At 51.6% G+C, this 16,484-nt stretch overlaps 1 long non-coding RNA gene across 1 annotated transcript in view; it reads left to right on the top strand.

Moving 5' to 3' along the window:
• The window catches only part of LOC114485106 (uncharacterized), a 25,299-nt gene extending 8,815 nt beyond the window's left edge, over positions 1–16,484 (top strand). Inside the window, exons 2-4 of the long non-coding RNA XR_003678583.1 lie at positions 12,589–12,711; positions 15,239–15,321; positions 16,411–16,484. This is a non-coding gene — a long non-coding RNA (uncharacterized lncRNA). The remainder of the gene's footprint in view (positions 1–12,588; positions 12,712–15,238; positions 15,322–16,410) is intronic.

Below are 16,484 nucleotides of genomic sequence, written 5' to 3'. Positions count from 1 at the left end.
AAAAAGTCTCCAGCTTGGGCTTGGAATACAGGAGGGCTAGAGAAGTTTCCTTTCTTTTTAAATTTGTATTTATGTTTTAGAGGAAGAAGAGAGAGGGAGGCAGAGACACACACTGACATAGAAAGAGGGAATGTTTGGAATTGTGAGAGAGCCTTTCCTGAGAGTTGCTTTTGCTGGCGCCCAGGCCTCAGTTCATTTCATCTCCAAGCCAAATACTAAAAATCCTTCTGGTGGGCGGGCGAGAGGGCAGAGAGGAGCGGCCTTACGGATCTAGCAACCAACCTGCCCCCTGCGTTCCCTCCTAATGCCCTTTCCTCCTTTCACTTGGGAAAGGAAAACTTAAGGCCCCGGAAAGGAGTGGGAGACAGCGACAGCCCAGTGCTCCTAGTAAGGTCCTTTTGGCGAAGGTTTCCGCCCGGGGCGGGGAGCGGGGTCGGGGGGCGGCTTCACCTACCGCTGCCCCCTTCCCGCCCCCCTCCCCCGGTTCCCAATACGGAAGCTGGACGTGCCTCGGTGCGGCTCCAGGCCTGGCCCAGCGCGGAACCAGAGAAGACGCTCGCGGCCTCGGATTACACCCGCACCCGGGTGTGGAGGGGACCGGTGCTCGGATCGGGGACCCCCCACCCCCACCCCAACGTCCGCACTGGCCCGCTGGGAAGCAAAGGGGTCTCGGACAGGCTGGCCTGCCCCGGTTCTCGGTCGCGACAAGGTCCCTCCAGGCCTGGGAACCCGCGACCGCGGGCACTGGCTCCCTGCGCGGGTTACCTGCCTTCCCTCTGCGGCTGCCGGGGCGGGGCGAGGCGGGCTTCCCGGGTGGGAGAGCGGTCGGCCCTGCCCGCGGAACTCAACGTCTTTTCCCTAAAACTGGGATCACGGGGATTGAGTTAGGAGCTCCTGACCTCCCCCGGACGTCCGATGTGTCTTTCTGCAGCCCTGATTCCTAACTCCCGCCCCACTCCGGTGGCAAAGGACTAATGGGGCGGGGGCTGGTGGGGGGAGTGGGGGGGATAGTAAAGACCTTGGGGAGGGGGGGTACCCAACAGAAAAGAATCATGTAGCACCCTCTGTCTCTCAAAGTGGTGGAAAAACAATTGCAAGGGATTGCAATTGCAATTCTCCGAGGGAACCAGGCTGAGCCCCGGGAGGTTTTCTGCGTGCAGAGAGAGGGTGGGGTGGAGGAAGCCATCTCCTCTCCCACCGCGGGGGTGTGTTTTTACATGTTTTCTTAGCAGCAAGTTCTATGAACAGGTCAGCCCTACGCTGCCAGCCTGGGGAGTCTGAGGCTATTTCTGGCTTCCAGTGTAGACGCCTCTCTTTCCCCACTCGGCCCCGGTGCAAGTCAAACACTCAGGAGACGGGGGTGAGGGTGTGGGCGGGGGGGAGAGCGCCACCTCCCACTTCTGACTTGGAGGGTATATTTGCTTTTGAAATAGCTTCTCTTGTCTTTAGACGGTAAAATATGAGTTCCCCACAAGTCTGAGTCTGGTCTTCTGGTACCTCAAGCAGGGTTTGGGTTGGCGGGGGAAGGGGGCTGCTATAATGACCTCTGAGCTGAGTGGGCGTGGGGCGGGGGATTCTGTCTTTGCAGCTCGGCGCTGCTGGGGTACCCGGGCTCATTATTAAACCCAGACGCTCCGTCCAGGAGTTGGGGCCATGCGGAAAAGATTTACAATTAAGCCAATTGGGGCCGAATACAACCGTCCAAAGTTTGCAGGTGTAAATAATGCCTTGCTTTTTTTTTTTTTTCCATTCCAAGAGGCTTCTTTTCAATCCCCCCTTCTACCCCACCCACTCATCCACGGCTGGACCCTAATTCTTTTGGGGTGTTGAGGGGAGGACGGTGCAGCAGAGTTAGGATTTTCCTATTAGACAAGTAAATATATGATGCTGCACTCACTTTTATGTCCCTGTACTAATGCCGTGGATAACCAGGACAGGCTCCTCTATTTCATTCCTCCGTCGAGAACTGAGAAGTATTGGAGTCAATGAAAGGCCTTTTGAGTGGGGGTTATGAATTCTTTTTTTTAAGGGAATGGGACAGATTTCTATCTAACAGGGATATTGGAGTTGAATTAGTATAAAATTTTTTAGTTGTAGAGATTGGGTGAGAGAGGGATAAGAAAAAAAAAAGTAAATTCCCTTTAGTTGGGGTATCAGAACATTGCCCCCAGCTGAATCTGGCGAAGAGGTGGGCTTTCAGAGAGTAGAGCCAGATGCTTTTTGAGCTTCAGTTTAGATCTTCCTAATGTTTGGAGAGCTAGCTGAGCGGTTTATGGGCCCAACTTCAAGGCTATACTTCACTGCGTTATTTAAACATAATAGAACATGCATGTGTGTTTCTAAGACGTTCTATGTGGGTACAAGTTTGTATATATGGACTTCCAAGTAGCCCCAAATATGAAATTAAATCTCAGATTTAAAAATGCATTGTAATCACACCTCACAGGGCTGACTCCCATTTGATCAATATAGACAGAGTGAAATTTGTTTTGCCGCACCGCAGTTACTCCTTTTCTCTCGGAGCAATAAAGTCTGTCTGTTACAAATTAGCAGGGAATTGGAGAATACGCCCCCACCCCACCCCAAGTGTTGTTCGCTGTTTTTAGTCTTGCGCTAACCCGCTCAATAATATATGTAATATGTGTGTACACAGGCACTTTTCCAAAAAATTAGCGATAACATTCCGGGTGTATCAAGAGGGGTGTTTTTCACCCTCTGCGTGTAGGGCTCTGTCCGCGGCTGAGTTGCCACTCTGGAGACCCATCACCGGGGGATTGGCACCCACGGGGATCACGGGGGAGGAGGCTTTCCAGCCCGGGTTGCATGCAAGGGCAGGGAATCAAGGCGCCTGACTCCAGCCAGTATAAGGTCATGGGTGTAGAATTAGGAAGGCAGGATTTAACATGTCCGCAACAAAAAGAGACAAAGCGTCAACCCAGCCTGGGATGAAACCCCCGAGCCACCACAGGAAAGTTTCTAAGCAGTGGAGCAAACACTATTTTCCCCACTTCTCTTTCTTTTACTTTTCCCCCTTCTTTTAAAAACTTCCCTGTCCAGTGCATATGTTGGGCATAAATAAAAGGGGGTGGGAGGGGATTGAACGCTGGGTGAACCCGAATCAGCCTTAAGCAATGCGGGGAGTACTTGGGGAGGGTAGGAGATAGATGTGCCCTAATTTGGAGGTGGGGGGCGGCTGGAGGAAGGGACCGTTTCCCGCTCGGAAACCTCCGTACCTCGTTTCGGGAGGGACTCGCCAGGAACCTCTGCCCAGGGTGCCCTTGCCGTCTCGCCCGCTGGATGGCGCTGGGGGGAGACGAGGCTGGCGGACAGTCGTCCTCCTGTACCCCGCAAGGCCTGAGCGAATCTCCGCCGACGCGCGGGATTGGGACCTCGGTTTTGAGCGATCACAGTGGCAGTCCCGATACACCAGGAGACCGGAGCTGTTCCTGGAGGCTGGAGCGGGAGAGGGTCACCCAGAGCCCCGCCAGATCTGGAAGCTGGACCAAGAGAGGCTGGGCAAGAACGGGGATGTGGGGAAAGATGGTTCTCAGGGCAAACTAGTGCCTTGTTTCTTAGGTGTCACCTGCACTAGCTCCTGTTTACTGGGAAAGGTGTGTGTGTGTGTGTGTGCGCGCGCGCGCGCGCGCGCTCGCATTTGGGGGGAGTGGTCTGGAAAGGAGGACAGCCAGATAGGTAATGGAGATGCAGAAAGCGTACACGGTTTGCAGAACCTCACCGTCCAATGTCCCTTTTTGCAAAGGCCAATCTAGTGGTCCCCGGCCCAGGTATGCTCCGTCTAATCTGAGCGGCTGGCCTTACCAGCCAGAACTGTATCTGGAATTGGGAATCTCAGGGCTAGGATGAACTCTGATCTCTGGCTCCTTGGGGACTTGGGGCACTGCACGTTGCCAGAGTCCTCATTTGGGAGTGTCTCTCTGAAGGCACTTCAGACCTCAGGCTGGCTGTTGCACAGCCAAAGGAGGAGCTTTGGGATACAATTCGGGGAAGAATAAATTCATGCCACACTTACTGAGGGCTTTCTGTGTGCCAGGCACTGCGTTAGACACTGCAATCGTGTCAAGTTTCTTACAGAGCTAGAAAGGAAAAAAAAAATCAGCCTTAACCAAAGAAGTTAATCGGCTACATGGCCTGGGTAGGAGAGTCTAGTATTAGTTGTCCACCTTGTAAGCTCCTGGAGGGATGGGACTCATCACATCTCCAGCTCTGATCACAGTGCTTGGTACTTGGTAGGTGCTCAGTAAATAATCTTTTGATATAGGAATGAAAGTCAGTGAAGAAAGGGAAAGAAGGCATCGAACTAAAGGGGATTCTCTGTGCATATGAAAAACAAGTGACCACTTCCAAAGGGTACTTTTTTAAAAACGGCATTAAATTTGTTAGCTGCTCCCCCAGACAGATTCCGACATGAGACAGTGAAACTTTGGTAGCGGGAAGAGAAATTTGGTGTAGTGGACAGAAACATCCACTTGGTCATTCCACAAAATACTGACCGAGAGGCTTATTTGCCCCTGTACTCTGCTGAACACCGGAGACACGTGGGTGAAGAGGTGGGTCCTTGCCAGCTTGATGCTTATGGTCCTGAGCTTTGTTCACTGCAGTTTAAAAAAAAAGAGAGAGAATTCCCATTTTAAAGATGAGGAAAGTCAAGGCCCAGGAAAGGTGGTGTGGGAGAGGGCTTAAGCTCAAGGTCTTAGGGCAGGAAGGCTGAACTAAAGCCAGTCCCCAGCTCTCCTGCGCTCTGGGGAGAGGGAAGGCTGGGTGAATTTTCGCTCCGGGGAAGAGGCAGAGTCTGGGAGCCCTGGAAATCCTGGTGGCAGCTACTGACCTGGCTGGGCGTGGTCATCCTGGGACGGCTTAGGGGGAGCAGATAGTTTATACCCACTGAGGTTGCAAAGGCCATCCCCAGATCTGCTCGTACCAGCTCCGACCTTGCCTTGGGGCTGTGATGAGGGATCTAACCTCTAGACTCTCCGATCCGTTTTGTTTGTTTTTTTTTTCCTTTCAGCAGGTACACCTAGCCTAGGACTGAGCTGCGCTGCTGCTCTTTACAGACCAGAAATTGTGGGACAGAGAGCTAGGGAGTCTCCTCCAAGCTCGCATTGCTAAAAAGTGACAGCAAAGAAGATTCTACAACCCCTCCCCCACCAGGGTTTTATGTTTCTGTGCAGACCCCTCCCCTCAGTACCCCAATGCCCGGCGCAGTCTGGCACGTGCGACGTGTGCATCAAATGTTGTTTGATTGAATAAACTTAATTCTTGTTTGGTTTCTTTGTTTTAAAAATAGAACAAACTAAACAATGAATCCGTGATCGAATAAAGGGCAGTGGGGTGAGAAGCTCATTCCCCCGACTCGCTGCGAGGGGGTGGGACAGCCTTGAGTCACCCATGCGCCCTCGCACAGCGGCAAGCCCACTTCCCACCAGCTTTACAAAGACGGCTGTGATTTCCTTCCGTCTATATTTTTGTCCTAGACTTCGTTGGGTTGATCGATGGAGGAGACAAGCTGACCCACGGCGAGGTCAATACAATCGATTCGACGATTTCGACGACCGCTCGGAAACCGCCCTCGTTGCTGCGCGCTGGGTTCCACCCAAAAGGTTTCGGGATTTAGGGTTTCCCGCTCCCCCGCTTAAGTTACCGAACTGGAGCGAGGATGGGGGTAGGTGGACGGGAAGAAGCCTCAAGCCTCACACGAGGGAGCCTCTGGGAACACTAGGTCGGGAGAGTGCTGCTCTCCACTCCCAGCCGGCCCGCCAAGCGCTCTCGAAGCTCTGGTAAATTTCGTTCTGGAGCTTCTCGGCCTTGGAATCAGACACCCGCATCCTTTTGCAGCCGGTCCGCTCTCCTTAGCCCTTTGTCCCTCATCTGCGAAATGGGTTTGTTAAAAAAAATCCTATTTATTGGAGAGAAGATTTGTGAAATACCCACGAGGAAGATAATGTTCTAAGAGCGTTCCCACACATCAGCCCACCAAATACAACAATCCGAGGAGGCAGGCGCCTTATCAATGATGTCCATTTCCCAGATGAGGAAACTGAGTCATGCAGAGACATACAGACTTGCCCGAGCTCCTACAGCTAGTTAGTCCCTTGTGGAGCTGAGATGCAACCTGGGGATGGTCTAACTTCTTGTCTGGCTTTTAACGACAAGGTCGTAGGTGCACCGCGCGTACATACGGTAGGTACGAGGGGTGATCTGTTTCCTGTACTTCTTTGCCCTTTAGGGAGGAGACATTCCATTTAAACCTTTCCCAGGCAGATCTGCAGCTGCTTTGATCCTTTGGTCCCTTCCTTCTGGAAGCAAATGCAATGGGGGGTGGGAGGGGGGAGGGCGGTTTCCGAGTCTGACAAACCTTCTTAAACTGCGAAATCCAGAGCTTTCAAGACTTTTTTTTTTTTTTTGTACGAAGGAAGGAGGGGGACGTGTGTGTATGTAGAATCAATATGGTCCAGACAGCCCTTCACAAAGGGGCTCCAGGCGGGCGCCTCGGCCCCAAGGCCCCCGCCCCACCGCCCGCGGCGAATTAATTGGGCCCTGAAAGAAGGGGCGACGTAGCTTCCAGTTAATTAGTCAAGAAATGAATCAAGCCCCAGCGGCCTGGCAAAGACCCCTGGGGCGCGGGTTTTGTGCAAAAGCCAAATTGGTCGGTGGGGCGCTCCCCTTTGGGCCGGGTGGGGCGCGGCGGGGAACCCGGCTTGGGCGCCTGGGGCTGTCCTGCGCCCGGCGCCCAGCACCCCGCGCCCCGGAGCGGGCTCGCGCGCTCCCGCGCTCCCTCGGGCTCTAGCTTTCCGCGTCTCTCTCCCTTTTTCTGTCTCCCTCCTTCCGCTTCTCTCTTCCCTTTTCGGTCTTTGCCGTCGCTCCCTCTCCTGAACTTTGCTCGGAGTTTCCCACCCCTCTCCCAGCTTCGTCTCTCTCCAAGCTCTTCGTCTGGGACGTCTCCCTCCAAAGCCTCAACCTCTGCCTAGCAGATCTGGGGCTGGGTGGTCTGGGAAGGGCGCTCGGGATGCCAAGAAGCGCTGACTTGGGGAGACAGGGTGGAAATGAGCACGGGCTTTGGAGCCCTTGGCCTGCTGTGTATTCCTGGGTCCACGACTCTTCATCCTTGGGTCACCTAGGATCCGGGCTCCCGGCTGCGGTTAGGAGAACCCTCTGAGATAATGCACGGCTTTGAAAGGCTTCGGTAACCCGTGACCCGTGTCCCCAAGCGATGAGGACTTAGGACTGAGGCACGCCTGCAACACACAAGCAACTATTGAGCGCCTGCGGTGTGCCTGCCTTACTTTGTTCCTCCAGCACCTCCTCCAGTCACACTGCGGTAACCCAGGCAGCGAAGATCCCGGTGTTTCCGTCCAAAGCAGCTCTGCTGGAGGGAAGGGAGGGGAGACACCAATCGTAAACTCACTAATTTCAAGGGCTTCTTGTGCCACGTGCCCGTGCTCTTTTCTAAACTAGAGGGGTGGAACTGGGGGCTCAGAGAAGCGGAGTGATTTTCCTAGAGTCACACAGCAAAGGGGAGGCACGGCTAAGGGTTTCACCCTGAACCAGGCATTCGGTGCCTGGCCCCTTGATCCCGCCAAGAGCTCAGGGGGTCCTCAGAGGTCCTGCTGGCCTGGCACCGAATATTTATGTACAGGAAGAGGGTCGCCAGAATCGCCCTGCCTCCTCCAGCTTAGAGCTAAGGCCCGAATCTCTCTCGGACTCTGTACTTCTTTCCCTCTTTCTTGGTCTTTCGAGCTCAGTCTCCACTTTGGTCTCCCACCCACCAGTCTTTCTGTTTCTCCCCTCCTCCCCCTCGAATCCGGACTCGGAAGTTGAGGCCAGCATCTCTCCCACTTTCTTCCACTTGTCCAGGTAGCTGTTCACATCTCGAGGCTTGGAGCCGGGTTGACATCCAGCTGCCGCCAACCGTCAGGATCCGAGCTATAGAAGCAAAACTCGATCCGATTCCATGCTCTCCCTGCTCCGCCGACCGCCCGCCCAGCCCCTCCCCGAGCTGCATCCACGGGGTCTTAGGAGCGGACCCCAGTGGATGATTCGATGAATGCCCGCGTTCCAAACAGCAGTCCGGAACCGCGTTTTTTCTTTCTTCCTTTGCCCGCTTCACCGACTTTGGCTTCGCTCAAGGCCCCGAGGTGCTCGCGCCGCGCTTGGCATTCGCTTCCTGCCCCTCGCGGGAGGCCAGGGACTGTGGTTTCCGCTCGCCAAGTCCCTGCCAGGAGCGCACGCAAGAGCTTGGCGAGCTTGGCGCACGCGTTTGGCGCAAACTGCCTTGGGCCTCAGTTTCTCCGCCCCTTTCAGATCAGAGAAGCGACAGACGAAACAGTTGGGAGAGGAGGAATGGCCAACGGATTGGGTGGTGGCGGGACCGCGGTTCCCGTGTGCGGAGGGGAGTCAAGACTGGAACCACGGCCGCGCGCTCTCTCCCGCTCCCCCTCTCCGAGGACTGTTATCCACTTCCACGACCCCAGTCTCCCCCAGGCGCGACCTACAGACTGGTGGGACTCAGTTGGCCGCGTGCGTGTGCCCGGCTACCTGGAGGCGAGAACAATCCAGGTCCTAGCCAGCAGGTGCACGCTCCGGTGTGGGGAGGACTGGTTGCCAGGGGGCCTGCCCGCTCCACTGTAATTGCTGCTGGCCTTGGTACATTTGCGGCCTCAGACAAGGTGCGTTCCAGCGAAGTGTTGGCACACCTCCTACTGAGCTTTAAAAGGGGGCCTGTTAGAGCCTGGAGCTTTGGAGGAGTCCCTTAACTCTTCTGAGCTTCAGTTGCCTCCTCTGAAAACTGGGGATAATAGGTCCTGCCACAGAGGACCAAGGCAAGGAGTAAAAGAGATCACGTGTGTACAGCACTCAGTCTAACCCCTGGCACATAGTAGGTGCTCATTAAGCATTAGCTGTTTGGGCACCCTAATCTCTCTGTCCCTCTCTCTCTATATCATATAACGATCTATATATCTATATCTCTCTATCTATAACTATCTATATATAATAGATACAATCAGTATATACTTAGTATATATTATATATGTATTTACTAAAAGTATAGACTCAGTGTATATATACTTAGTACATCACATATATAGTAAAAATATATACTATATATATTTAGAGTATCCTTAAGAACATATTCTTTCTCTTAGAAGACTACCTAGCATATATTAAGCCCCCTCTCTATTAGCATTGCTCTCTTACCCAGTTCCGTTTCCAGCTCAGCCTGAAGCCCCATTCCCTGTCCTCCTCCGAAGTTGATCCTACAGGGAGAGCCTTCCTCAAGCCTCCCAATCCAGGCTTAGTGCCGCTGTGGGCTCCTTTCCCAAATCTCAGGATCTCAAAACCGCAAGTGATCCAAGAGAGACAGTGCTCCCTTCCTCCCCTTGCATTGGAGTTCAGGTCCCAGTAGGGCTTGGAGACCAGGTGTCCTGACTTGGGGTCCAATGCCTTTTCCACCACCCCCCCCCCATCTGCCCCAGGCCATTTCCATCTCCTGACCTGAGAAAAAAAGTTTGTCAGATCTATTGAGGGAATAGCACTTGTGGAAAATGAAGGAACGTGACCGGGTACCTGGAGCGTCCTTGGGCAGAGCCCCCAGGGCAAGGAGCTCTGTAAATGGGGAGGGGGCTGCCTGTGCCGGGGCCGGAAGGGATTTCAGGCTCCCGGGAGGGGTCCTGGGCGCCTCGTGGCTCTCAGCGCAGCTGTGTATGGCTGATGACCCCAGACTCTCAGGCCCAGACTGCAGCTGCCCAATTTGTAGTCAGTATCAGGAGTCCACCATCCCCTTCCTCAATCCTCGAGGACGCTGGGACCACCCCTTCAGAGCCTGAGAGCCCGTGGGGGAGGGGAGTGATGAGAAAGGAAAGTTGGAGAGATGGAGAAGGATGAGGACAGGGAGTGTGGAGAGAGTGAAAGCAAGAGAGAGAGGGGACACCTGGGGAGAAGGGAGGAAGGAGAAAACAGAGGGAGACAGACACCGAGAGATAGACAGAGACCCTTACCCACCTGGAGAGACTGGGAGAGGCAGAGAGATAAACTCAGGAGACAAAGAGAAAAGCAACTAGAAGCACAGAGAACGAACGACAGAGGAAAATGTGAGACAGAAGGAAAGAGCATGGAAAAGGAACGCCCCAAAGGAGAGGGAAGAGAGACGGTGGGGCAATGATAGCCCAGTGAGCTCTGGGGCAGCCCAGCCACACGCCCTGGCCCCCTCTCCCGACATATGCCTTAACTTGCTAGAAGATTATCTAGCACGGTATAAAATACCTCCATTAAATCATGACTGAGCTACTCCAACTGACCAATCCCTGAAGTAGCCTCCAGCCTTAAGGGAATATGGTTTTCACACCATATGAAGCGTCAGATACCAGCAATTTAGGAGATAAGTTATCATTCATTAGGGGTTTCCAGGGGCCCCCTCCAAGGCCTTTGGGGTAGGGGTGGAGGAATGCGTGGCTGAGGCTTCCGAGTCAGTGCGGAAAAAGACAATGCGTTTCTCTCTTTGCCATCGGCTGGGCATGGAGGCCTCTCTCCTCCCCGCAACACGTAGTCACTCAAACCCACAAGGAAGGTTTGGTTGGTAGGGTCCAGTTGGTCAAGAAGAGGAAACATTCCGCAAGAGTCCTCCAGATTCCCAGAGTGCACTGGGCGAGATGGAGAGGGGCTGTGCATGCAATTTCTTAGCTGCTCCCTCTGGAGGTGGATGGGGGGGTATGGGGAGCGTCCCCAGCTACTCCTGGGAAAGCAGATCTTTGTTTAACCAGGGGAAGGTGGTGAGAGATGAGGAGGGGGGTTAGATACTAGAGAGGAGCCTGGTTAAGGTGACGTTTCCCCCCTCCCTGAAGCATCACTCCAACTAGTTCAAATAAACCAGGGCTCATCTTCCCTCCGGCCCTGCTTCTTCCCTTACTGGCCTCCCAGTCTGCTGAGAAAGGTATTTTAAAAGGACATTTTCATGGTAGCAAATAAAAGGATTTCTTTTCCTTTTTCTTCCTCCTCCTCCTACTTCTTGGTCTTCTTGCAAGGCGTGTGTTTGCTTTGCTTTAACAAACAGCTGATAGAGTTTGCTTTAAAGGAGCACTAAAAAAAAAAAAATTGTACCCCCCCCCAAGGCAGGCCAAGCAGTAACTTTTCCTTTTTCTTCCTCCTCCTCCTACTTCTTGGTCTTCTTGCAAGGCGTGTGTTTGCTTTGCTTTAACAAACAGCTGATAGAGTTTGCTTTAAAGGAGCACTAAAAAAAAAAAAAATTGTACCCCCCCCCCAAGGCAGGCCAAGCATTAACCATGGGCATGCGTGCTCATGTGGATGTGTGTGTGTGTGTATGTTTGTGTGTTTAGGCCTCCTGCGTGGGCTTGTAGTTATAGAGGGGACCTGCTTCAGGTGCAGAAAGCTGGGAGGGGGAATGGGGAGGAATGCATGGACAGATTTACACCTGTCCTTACAGCTGCCATTGGCAACACTTACAGCCTCCAGAAATGACCCTTGGTGCCGACTTGTCTGGAAGCCATCAGGGTTAGTTTTGAAGCAGGAATCTTCAAGTGGACCAGAGGGCAATCTCTGCCCACCCCCTCCCACCCCCCTTCCCTGTTGCTGTTCTCAAGAGCTGCTCCCTCCCCACTACCCACCAACCCCCTCCCACCTTGTCTGTTTCGTCTATCAGACAAATGTCATCATTTGACTTTCTGATCCCTTTGGTGCTACCGCCTAATGAGGGCTGGGCAGGGTGCAGGGTTTGCAGCCGGTCCGTCACAGCCACCCTCCTCCCTCCCGCCCGCCGGGAGCTGGGTCTGGCCCCAGGAATCTGTGTGGGATTCCTAACTCTGCCCTCCAGCCAGTTTCTGCCCCCTGCCACCAGCCCCACCACAGCCTACTGGCCAGACAGTTGAGTGACTGATAATATCCAGATGCCTCTGGAATCTTTTGCTTCCAGTCCTCCTAGCGCTTGGCCAGGTCTGCAGAAGTGGGGGCAGCGGGCAGCAGGCATTCTGCCCCAACACTTGTTGCCACCTCTCAGAGGCCGATGAAAGGCCCACTCAGCTGGGTCCTTCAGGACGGGGGACCCTGGAGCCAGGGCACTCAGAAGGCATGTTTGCCACCCATGCTGGAAACTTTGAGTCTCCGACTTTCTCCCCTCAGCCCCACAGAGGTCTAGGAGGTTGAGGGGAGCAGATTGCAGGCCACGGGCTGCCAGAGGGGAAAGCCAGGCACTTTGCCTGAGAATTATCAGGCACTGGGCGAGTATCTGGCCTCCATTCCATTACTGGTAAAATTGGGAGTGGCTGGGGAGGGAGATCTTTTTATATACCTTGGTTTCACCTTCACAGTGATTTCCTTAACATATGTTTCAGTCATCTACTCACTTTTTTTTTTTTTTTTTTTGGCCGCACTGTGTGGCCTACGGGATCTTTGTTCCTTGATCAGGGATCGAACCTGTGTCCCCTGCGGTGGAAGCGTGGAGTCTTAACTCCTGGACCGCCAGGGAAGTCCACATCTACTCACTTTTTCAAAACACCTAACTTGTTGAAAATGAAATCTTTATCCGGATACCGTAAATCAAACTTGTGTCTCACTTCCCAGCAGTAGAAGGAACCCGGAAAATGGTGAGCGGTGGAAAGAAAGCAACATTACAAGGCTCTGAGCTGGAGGTTCGCTCTCGCTTTGCTGATGCTGCAGTGATTGTTAGTAGGGTGATCGAGACAGGTAGGTGGGCGCTCATCTGAGCCTGGACTTGGTCCGAAGGTCCAAAAAAGAATTGAAAGGGGAATGATTCTCTTCCTCGGGAATTTAGTTCCATATAAAGCTATGTTCAGCTGCCACCCTCGTACCCCTTTGGATGCTTTGGAGAGCACTGCTCAGTGTGCTTTCCTAGAGCTTTTTAATGCTACCGCAGCATCAAGCATCCTGTGCTCTGATTTGGGGTTTCTAGGTTCTGCTCTTCCCTGAGCCTCAGAGTCATGGCTCAAACTCTCCCTTTGTTCTCTCCATCAACAAGAACTGGCTTCACCACCTTTTTGGGCCACAGAGCCCTTGGGCAATCTCGTGAAGCCTGTGGATACCGCCTTGGAATTCTTTTTACAAGACATAGGATTACAATTTTAAATAAAAGCAATGTTAAAAATATAATAGTAACGTAGTTACTAAATAAATATATATAGTAGCATATACGTTCCTTACAAACGCATTAAATCACACAATCTAGCCACGGCTCTGATATTGTACCTTTGAAGTCGGGATGAGCAAAACAACATTTGGGGATCTCAGTTACACCTGTAACGCGATTATGAAAATACCTGTGATTCTTTTGGTGACCGAGTCATAGCCAGCGCGAGTCTTCCTGTGGGTGGTCACCTATATTCTTAATGGAAGAAAATACTGATTTCACTACAAGTCATCCAAGTTCACAGATGCCTGAATTCTATCTGGGGACACCCCTGTAAGAGTTCATTGGAGGACAGCAGGGTAAGAACCCCTGAAGTGTAGACGGAATGAATTGGGCTCTTGGTCTCTGAGGAAGGTTCTCCTGGGAAAGAGCCATAGCTTTGAAAGCCAGCACGGTCTCCAGATCCCACGAGCTCAGGCAGAAAGGAAAAACATTATCAACAACATCTCAAGGAATATTTCTCAATAGGTCCAGAGGGGAGCGAGGTCTGGCTTGGGAAGGTTTGGCTCAGAGAAGGGAATTTTCTCCCCAATGTGTTGTGTTCAGCAATGCCTCCATCCTAACACACCCACGCTCCACCTCTGGGGTGATGTTCTAGGCAGCTCTGCCCCCCCAAAACCTCAGCTTTCCCCCCTAGACAAAAGATCGCTGCCCCTTCCTCTCCACCAACACCGTAACTCCTGCACAGCTCTTTTGCCCCAAAGGGTCTGTGGACAAGTCCGACCTTAGCATTGGGTAACCCCTTCGTAAGCATGAAGACACTAAGCTGATGCATTTGCTGCCTTTAAACAAAGCACTTAGTCAAACCTCTGTGATCAGGGAAGTTGTAAATGGCCCCAGGACAGTAGCTGTCACCGTCCTCGGTGAAATACAGTGCAAAGAACTCTGAGCTACTGGGACAGGCACTTGGAGGCTTACTTAGGGGATAACCAGAAACAAGAAAGCTGGAAACCGTCAGAGCGCTCTCAGGTAAATGGAGTGTAGCTTAACGTTGAATAAGGTAACCTCAGCAGAATCTGGGGTCCCAGTAAAAGGAGAACAAAAGTATTTATGGACCAGCTACTCTGTGCAAAACCTGTACCCTGTTCTTGACTTGCAGTGGACCTTATCTAAAGGTCCCATTACAGGCTCTAATATCCATTCACTCAACTCATTCATTCCTTAGCAAATGTTTACCAAGGGCCCATATGCGTCTCGGTCTAAGGATATAGCAGCGAGCCTAGCACATAAAAATAATTGTCCCCAAGGACCTTCTAATGTGGGAGGGAATAATGAGAAACCAAATAAAGAGGAAAAATAAATGTTTAGTGGTGATGAGTCATATGGAAAAAAATAAATCAGAAAAGGGAGTTGTGAATGGCAGATGGGGGGGGCTTCATTTTAAATTTATTTTTTATTATTTTATTTTATTTTTATTTACTTTTTTGGCCACACTGCACATGCAGCATGCGGGATCTTAATTCCCCTACCAGGGATTGAACCCGTTCCCCCTGCAGTGGAAGCTCAGATTTCTAACCACTGCACCGCCAGGGAATTCCTGGCGGCTTCATTTATTTATTTATTTATTTTTGGCTGTGTTGGGTCTTCGTTTCTGTGCGAGGGCTTTCTCCAGTTGTGGCGAGCAGGGGCCACTCTTCATCGCGGTGCGCGGGCCTCTCACTGTCGCGGCCTCTCTTATTGCGGAGCACAGGCTCAGTAGTTGTGGCGCACGGGCTTAGTTGCTCCACGGCATATGGGATCTTCCCAGACCAGGGCTCGAACCCGTGTCCCCTGCATTGGCAGGCGGACTCTCAACCACTGCGCCCCCAGGGAAGGGGCTTCATTTTGAAAGGAAGTGTGAGAGAGAAGACAGGTGCAGGAGACCCACCTTTACTTGAACACAATCCTGGATTCTGAGCTGGGCACTCTTTGTCCACCGTCTCCGTCATTCTAGGTAGTTCTTATTTTCGTCCCTATTTTATTGTTGGGGAAGGTGAGGCTCAGAGAGGTTAAGTGACTTACCAAGGTCTGCATAAGGCAGAATTAGAATTTGAACCCAGGACTCAATTTCTCTTTCTTCCATACCAGGCTGCCTCTGACACATTCCTGGGAAGACAGAAGAAAGGAAGAAACAGGAAGGTCATGGAGGAGTGGCAGAAGAACAGCAAAGAGTAAACTTTACCCTATGAATCATTAGCTCAGTCTTCTAAGAATGGGGAAACTGAGGCCCAGAGAGGAAAAGTAATTGTCCAAGGTCACAAAGAAAAAAAAATCCTAATGGCTATGTGTCCTAGCTCATCAGCACCTAGTCTCTTCTTGGCAATGTATGGCAAGTCACTTTGGCTCTCTGGGCCTCAGTTTCCTCATCTATAAAATGGAGCCAAGCAGATCAGTTGCCCACAGTTGATGAACGGGAAAGACAAAATCACTCAGGAGAGAGAATTTATTCTAATGCTTGGCACAGAATTTGTACCCAATAAATATTAGATTTCTTCACTCCTCCTCAGCCAACCAGCTCCTTGGCACCATTTGGTCAGAGTAAGAGTCATGTGTCTGTTGGTTTTCATGGTCTGGGCTAGCGGTCTCCATTTTTTTTTTTTTTTCTTTTTAATTTGGTCATGCTGCTCAGCTTGTGGGATCTTAGTTCCCCGACCAGGGATAGAACGCACGCCCCCTGCAGTGGAAGAGCAGAGTCCTAAACACTGGACCCCCAGGGAATTCCCTCCAAACTTTTTTTTACTGAAACATTTCCAACGTAAAAGAGTACAGCAACTGGTAGAAGGAATTCCCATATACCCACCACCACTTCAATAATTATCAACTCATGGCCCATCTTGTTTCATTTACGTACCCTCCCTGGATTGTTTTAATGCAAATGCAGACACCATATCATTTCATTTGTAAATACTTCGGTGTGTATCTCCAAAAAATAAGAATAAAAATTTTAAAAAACAACTACAAGACTGTTATCACACACACACCCCAAAAGCAATGACTGGGTCATCTTATGAAATACGCAGTTAGTACTCAGTAGTTCCCAGTCGTCTCCATTCTTCTTATTTTATCACAGTTGGTTTGTTCCAGTTAGGTTACAGGCAACGTGTCTACATTGTTTTTGATTATATATCTCTTACATCCACTTCCCATTTTTTTTCCCTGAAAAAATTGTAAGTAGAAATAATGGAATCATTCTGGCTGTTGCCATTTGCATGCCTGTAGTGTCATTTATTGTGTTTCTCTGTCCCCTGTATTTCCTATAGACTAGTGGTGAGAAAGAGATGTTTGATGAGCTTCAGAGTTGATTCTTTTGGCCAATCGGCTTCCTGGATGGCGG

This window comes from Physeter macrocephalus, unplaced genomic scaffold, assembly GCF_002837175.3.
Source record: "Physeter macrocephalus isolate SW-GA unplaced genomic scaffold, ASM283717v5 random_518, whole genome shotgun sequence".
In the NCBI taxonomy this organism is placed as follows: domain Eukaryota; kingdom Metazoa; phylum Chordata; class Mammalia; order Artiodactyla; family Physeteridae; genus Physeter; species Physeter macrocephalus.
Note: the sequence above shows the minus strand (reverse complement) of the source record. Positions and strands in the feature narration are given on the sequence as shown.